Raw genomic sequence first — 7,540 nt, forward strand, 5'->3', positions numbered from 1 at the left:
AATCAACGGCTATCAGATTATCACTCTGACCAGCCCCAACGACGAGAATATTACAGTTCGTAGATTTTATATTACGCGTAATTTGTCGAATTAAAGCCATTATAATTACTGCATAAATGTAATTCAATGAAATATTGCTTATAATATCAAACTTCACCCTTTCAAACTTCAATATGCAGTGCTCACTTCAACGAAACGAGCGAATATGAGCAACTAATGATGATATTTTTGTAATCAGTAGATTATGGTCTAAATAGATAAAATTATAAATGGGTACTTCAATTTCATTTTATTTGTGGTAGAAAATTGAACTATATGACGATTATTGACAATATATCATAGTTATTATGAAAAAAAACTATATATTTTGTCCACTTCAATTATAATTTTATTGGTATAGTTAATAATATTTTGCGATACGTTCTACATATTTATACGTCTTTGGTATTATAGAAAACATTTTTGCTATCTTTATTTGAGTATTTGAAAATTAAAAATATTGACTTTCGGCCTATTTTCATTTTTGAACCACTGTGCGTCTCTTCGATCAGTGCACACGCCACACATACATACATAAGTAAAGCAAATAGTAGGTAATATCGAATAAATAATATATTAATAATTATAATTATAGTAGTAAATTTAGTAATGGTTATGTCTTAACACTATCGGCGACAGTGTTCCTGAATGTCGTGATGATATTCAGCGGACGACAGAAGACAGTTGTAGACGGGTGGGGTGGCCAATGACCTATATCCGGGGTATTTATAAGTCAGCGGCGTCGCGCGATATGCTTGTAATAGGTATATCAAGGTAGTTACAATTACCTAGTATTATATTAATGACTACAGCAATGGAATAAAATGTATTATACTATTATAATACTATTCAAATATTATTGCATACGCGAACAAAACTGAAACGACGTCGGGTGGCGGCACATCTGGTGAATGGAAATATTACAACTTGCTCGATGTCGGTTTATAGGTCATATATAACTAAGTACCTATATAACTTTCCCGTGGCGTATATACAAATTATTTGTATATGTATCTTCGTCACCACCACAGAGAGTTGCACTTTCATGGCTATACACTAAAAATGCTTTGTGAATACATTTTAATATTTTATGATATCAGTCATTTTCTGATTTGGAAAGATGTAGATTGCAACCATTATTATTATCTTATTATTTGATGACAAGCATTCAGCATTTCAATATTCACCGACTGACGTTGCTCCTGATTTATGGTATTGTGACTGCCCAACTGTAATTTCTATCGATGGAGTGACAATATTCACTAAATCACTGTTATTGTGATAAATTGCAACTCCTGCTGCTCGAACCGCTGGTCGTCTGTATTCGATAACACACTGTCGCTTAATGTTATACTTACAAGCAATGTTGGTATTATTTTCACCTTATCAAATATTTTCATTTGTCACTAGATAATTTTTATTCTCTACATTAAATCATTTCATTGAATATAGTTGTTTAAAAAACAATAAACACTATATAATTCACAACTCCCTAACCAAAAGTCGGATAACGCTGATATCAGTACCAATCGATACAGCGCAAAGCCCTCTATAAAGCCCGACTAAAAAAACGACTCGAAGTGCCTTAAAAAAAAATGTCTGTGCAGAAAAACCCCGAAAAACGCAAATTTTGCACTTTCAGGGGCCCAGAAGACGAGGAAAAACGTCTCGTACAGTCTCGACACAAGACGCCGAATTTCATCACCAACCTACATGATATAAGAAAACTTGAGTTTCAGAAACGTGGGACGACACCTTGAGTTTTTCCGAAATATCTTTGAGTGATGGGGGGGGGGGGGTCAAAAGTTCCCCGACTATGGGGGGGGGGGCTATTTAGAGGGTCTAAAGACAACATTTTTGGTGGTAAAACAGGATACCCAAGTTGAAACCCGACCGAGAGGAGATGGTATTTTGCACAAATTTAATTACGTGTAATTTGCGCCACCAATATGTACATTTAAGCGTATGTAATTTTCGCCAAAATATAAAAATTAAACATGCACTTTGCGCCACCTCTAAACATTAATTTTGATAATTGGCTCTACGACGGAAAACGAAATGGAATATGTAATCTGTGCCACACTTTCAATTTTAATAGATGGAATTTACCAGCAGATAAATTTACTGACATCACATCGAAAATACAATAATACCAACGCGTGCCGGATATAATATTATTGTTGTGTTCTACTAATAATAAATAGAGAAAAGATCGATTAGTAAAGATCGATATATATTTCACCAGCCCCCCCAAGTTAAAAAACCGTTGTTTTTTCTTCACCATTAACTAGTGCGCAATTAATGTGAATTTGTGCGACAAAAATCGAAAATTTTCGAGCTACACTTAACCCCCAAAATAACGTTTTACCGTTTTGGTCATTTCCCCAGCCCCCCCCTCGAGGGCGAAAATCCGGCTTTTCTGGATTTTTTTTTTACCAAAAATTAGTGCGTCATTAGTGTGATTTTGTGCGACAAAAATCGAAAATTTTCGAGCTACCCTTAACCCCAAAAATTACGTTTTACCGTTTTGGCCATTTCCCCAGCCCCCCATCGAGGGCGAAAATCCGGCTTTTCTGGATTTTTTTTTACCAAAAATTAGTGCACCATTAGTGTGAATTTGTGCGACAAAAATCGAAAATTTTCGAGCTACCCTTAACCCCAAAAATTACGTTTTACCGTTTTGGCCATTTCCCCAGCCCCCCTCGAGGGCGAAAATCCGGCTTTTCTGGATTTTTTTTTTACCAAAAATTAGTGCGCCATTAGTGTGAATTTGTGCGACAAAAATCGAAAATTTTCGAGCTACCCTTAACCCCAAAAATTACGTTTTACCGTTTTGGCCATTTCCCCAGCCCCCCTCGAGGGCGAAAATCCGGCTTTTCTGGATTTTTTTTTTACCAAAAATTAGTGCGTCATTAATGTGATTTTGTGCGACAAAAATCGAAAATTTTCGAGCTACCCTTAACCCCAAAAATTACGTTTTACCGTTTTGGCCATTTCCCCAGCACCCCCTCCAGGGCGAAAATCCGGCTTTTCTAAATTTTTTTTAACCAAAAATTAGTGCGCCATTAGTGTGAATTTGTGCGACAAAAATCGAAAATTTTCGAGCTACCCTTAATCCCCAAAATAACGTTTTATCGTTGCAACCCTCTTTTTTTCTGCGTTTTAGATTTTTTTATTTAGATTTCAACAATTAGTTATTACAGCTCGCAATTAGAACCCCTACTTTGTTCCAATAGTAATTTTATGTAAGGATTATTTGCAATAAAAATTATAGTCATTTCATATAATAATAATGTGTATAATATTAAAAAAAGACAAACAGGACGTCCAAATTTTAATTTTAATAAGAGTTTCGCGGAACCCTGAAGTGATCTCCGCAGAACTCCGGGGGCCCATGGAATACAGTTAAAGTAACGCTTTTCTATACCATCATAATTTGGTGTTAGGTTCATTGTCCAAACTTTTCTGAACTTGACGATAGTCATTATATGAATGAGACCAATGTCTACTTTATGCACTACAGATGAATGACTCTTGTGAACCTGGCAGCGCTACTTTAGTGGAGACAATATTTAGAGAAATCGATATGTCATTCCCTCAAAACATTATTCTCTATCTATTTTGTAATAGGTGATTTTACTTGTAATAGGCGAAGATTACTTAAATACATAGAAAAAATGATTCTGCGTAATTGTGTTTTGTCCATGTGCGCGTGGGCCAGAGTGACAAGGTGAACCAACGTGGGTTTACTGTAACTAATATGTTAAGTGAAAAACATAATAATTCGACCATTTTTATATGGTTGTCTGAATGGTTAAATTGTCATGTTCAACCACCTAAAGAAACAGTGTGTGATATGTCATTAGCGCTACTGTCAGCCATAAATCATTGTTTCACTCAGTACTCATCATTGAATGATTATATTAACGTTTGTGCTGATTTTGTTTTAAATGAATTACCACTCCGAGAATCTCATTGGCTACCAAGGTATGTATAACATAAATCAATCAAAACGCATGAGCATCTATATTTTTGTTAACTATTCTATACAATTATATAATTAGGTATAACGAAATATTATCATCTAAGTGAAAGAGGTAGTGGTTACTGGTTATTTTACAATTATTTTAATTTGCTTCTGTGTACAACTTTCTGACCAAATATGTTTATACTATACATAAAGATAAACTCAACACCTTTTCTGAGTTCAAATTGGACCAAGGTTTCACTTCGATGGGGTTGCTTATAAATATTTTAATATTCAATTTTTTTTTTAGATTCTGAGCGGAGCGAGGAAGCTATAGTGGTTTTACAATGGTGTTTATTTTTATTTTTTTATATCCTGTATACAAAATTTTTACCAGAAGAAGTCCTTCGATTTCAACATATAGTACCTTATCTTTTAGCAAATTGGATCAAGATGGTACTTTAAAGAGGTCATTTTTAGATTTTCTCAATAGTTATTTAATGTCATGGGAAAAACTACTGACCAATTACAAAAAACCGCTTAAAATGGGATTTTAATTTCTAACGATTTGTTTATCACCGTGACACCGTAGCAACGAATAAAAAATTATAATATTAATTCTACTTAAAGGCTATAATAAATAATAAAAATTTAAAAAATCCATATTGATAAACCATCTCCGTTCAGAATCATTTTTCGAATACGATGATTTCTAATTTTTTTAAAAGTTGAAATCATAATTCATAACACAACTTTTTAAACTTTTCTTTTGTTCAATAATATATTTTTAATTATTTTATAAATTATTACATCGCAGTTGTTTTATTATCATTATTATTATTATTATTAGTAGTATTGGAAGTAATAGTAGCAGTATTAATAGCTCTTTTATATCTTGTCCAAAAAATTACTTTAGTTGTATATATCACTTTGTTATAAACGGTGTTTGGCTTAGCGTTTATTAAATCTCATTTGAATATTTTTTTAATAATCGTCATATTATCTAGATAATAAAAAAAATTTTAAATTATAACTATATAATTTTTTCCTGAAATTATATTATTATCCATCTATTATCTCATCTAGATTATAGATGATTGTATTGCAAAGTAAATATTATATTATCTAATATATACATAACTATTTAGTTACCTATGCCTTAAACTGGTTATAATTATTGTTATTAATATGTTTAGTAATTGATTATTTTTTTAAGGTGTTTTATCAGAGTAGACGTAGCACATTTCATCAAGTTAATAACTAAATGGGTGCCACTGAAATCAGTATCCAAACGTGTCAGGGAAGTCATTCTTCGAGTAATTGGACTTATGGTTAAATGTCAAAATATTTCGGATATAAAAAAATGTTGATTTCTCTATTTGTCGTAATTACAAATGAAACTGATGGTTCTGACATAAACACTGGATTAGCTACACCGTGTGAATTACATAAAAGAGAATTGATCAACTTTACATCGACAGGTTGTTTAAACATATATTTTACACAAAAAAAATTGTAATATTAAATATTAAATTATGCACTGGTATGTTTTAAGGTACAATAAATGAAGACAAAGAAATAATGTTCAATGATGACCAGGAATCCATATTGGAAGAAGATGACAATCCGGAGGAGGGTCTACTAGGATACAACCTATTCCAAACCTGGACTGAGAACATTTATGAAAACAGCACGCATTATATAAAAGAAGGAACAGGGATTAATGCCATGTATTTACCGACATTGGTTCCATATATAACAAAATGTATGAAACTATTACCTCTATGGTCAGGTATCATGGTTCCAATATATGGATATGGTAATGAAACTGCTAGTTCTGCCGCAGTTGAGTCGAGTTTCAAAAAACTTAAAACTGTCACATTCAAACAAGAAAATTTACCGATTACAATTGAAGACTTTTTACCACGTCATATTTATTCACTACGAGGAGCATCCCTAATTCACTCAACTAAAACTTCAATACCAACAAACAACAATGACGAAATTAATAGACAATCAAAAATAACTTCTCAATCAGACAACAAAAGACTTATTGAAACTCATCAAAATGTTGAAGAAGTTGAACACACAAACATGGTTTCTGAACAGGAAAATGATTTTTTGATAATTCCTGAACAATCAAATTGTCCACTTTGCTCCGAAGGTAGCGATACAGGAGCACATAAATATTTTTACTGTGAAATACCAGTTCATCCTATTTCCGCATGTTCAACTTATGTACCTGGTAATGATGACATGCGAGTTTGCATTATTTGTTCATTGGTAGAAACTGATGTAAATGAGGAGAATAATGCACGTGAACCTTGGTGTAGGATGAATAAGAAACAACGTAAAACTAAATCATACCTCCAACCTAATCCACATTTAAGACATTTGAACTTAAATAACTCCAAACAGATCAAATCGCTACCGATTCTAAAAAATGGTTCACGTTCAGAAGAACTTAAAAGCTGTAAATCTAAAGTTACAAAAGGAAAAATCATACTGACGAACACGTGTGTATTTGATTCATTGGCTTCTCTAGTTATGGTACCTATATTTTATATAATATATTTAGTTTCGAATCGTTGTAAAATTGTATATATTATATTTTACAGGTATCGTATTGTGATAGCAAACCATATACCGAAAAAATTGATTCTGTTGGACAAAGTCAATTTCTAAATTTTATTTCAAAAATTATCAAAAATGGTATTACATCTTCAACATATACAGAACAAGCTGATATTGTAATAACAAAGTTGAATCCAGAATTAAAATTGATGGAATATAACACTACGTTGGCTATTTGTGACTCTACTATGGGTAATGTTATACGTTCAATGTTGACAGAATTTCCAACAATAAAAGAGGCTATACGATGTACAGCAAACTGTCAAACAAAATTTAATACACTAGTGTATTTAACATATCAAACGGAAAATCTTTTTTATCTCCTCTAAATACATTTTAATTTAATTATATTTTGTCTAGTTAAACTGTTTATAATTTTAACTCAACAACGTTATTTATAAACATACCTATAATATAAAAAAAAAGTATACAATGGTATGTTATGTATATAGATAAATAATATTAATAATTAAAAGAACAAAGAGAAAAATATACTGTAAAATAAAAACAAGTTAATTGCATTTATACCAACGTCAAACCCGAATTATATTTCATAATATTGTTTCAGGAGAAAATGTGATTTCTAAAGACCGCAGCTTGAAGCAGCAGCTCAGGTGAAAGAAAAGTTATGTGATATTCCACAAATTTTACAGCATAACTCAAAAACATATGAGCTTAGAGGAGTACTTAGCTTCAAAGCCGGAAAAACTAAATTGAGAAATTCAATTGGGCCTTATTGTGCCATCGCAAAACGAGGGACAAGCAACTGGGAACCATTCGACGACATGAAAAAAAAACCAATTCCTATCAAAGATACAAAAGTTGTAAATTGCGAATTTCGTGTATACTCATATAATACAAATTAAATGTTAATGTTAAATTTTTATTTGTTCATGCATT

The sequence above is a fragment of the Acyrthosiphon pisum genome, chromosome X, assembly GCF_005508785.2.
Source record: "Acyrthosiphon pisum isolate AL4f chromosome X, pea_aphid_22Mar2018_4r6ur, whole genome shotgun sequence".
Taxonomy (NCBI): domain Eukaryota; kingdom Metazoa; phylum Arthropoda; class Insecta; order Hemiptera; family Aphididae; genus Acyrthosiphon; species Acyrthosiphon pisum.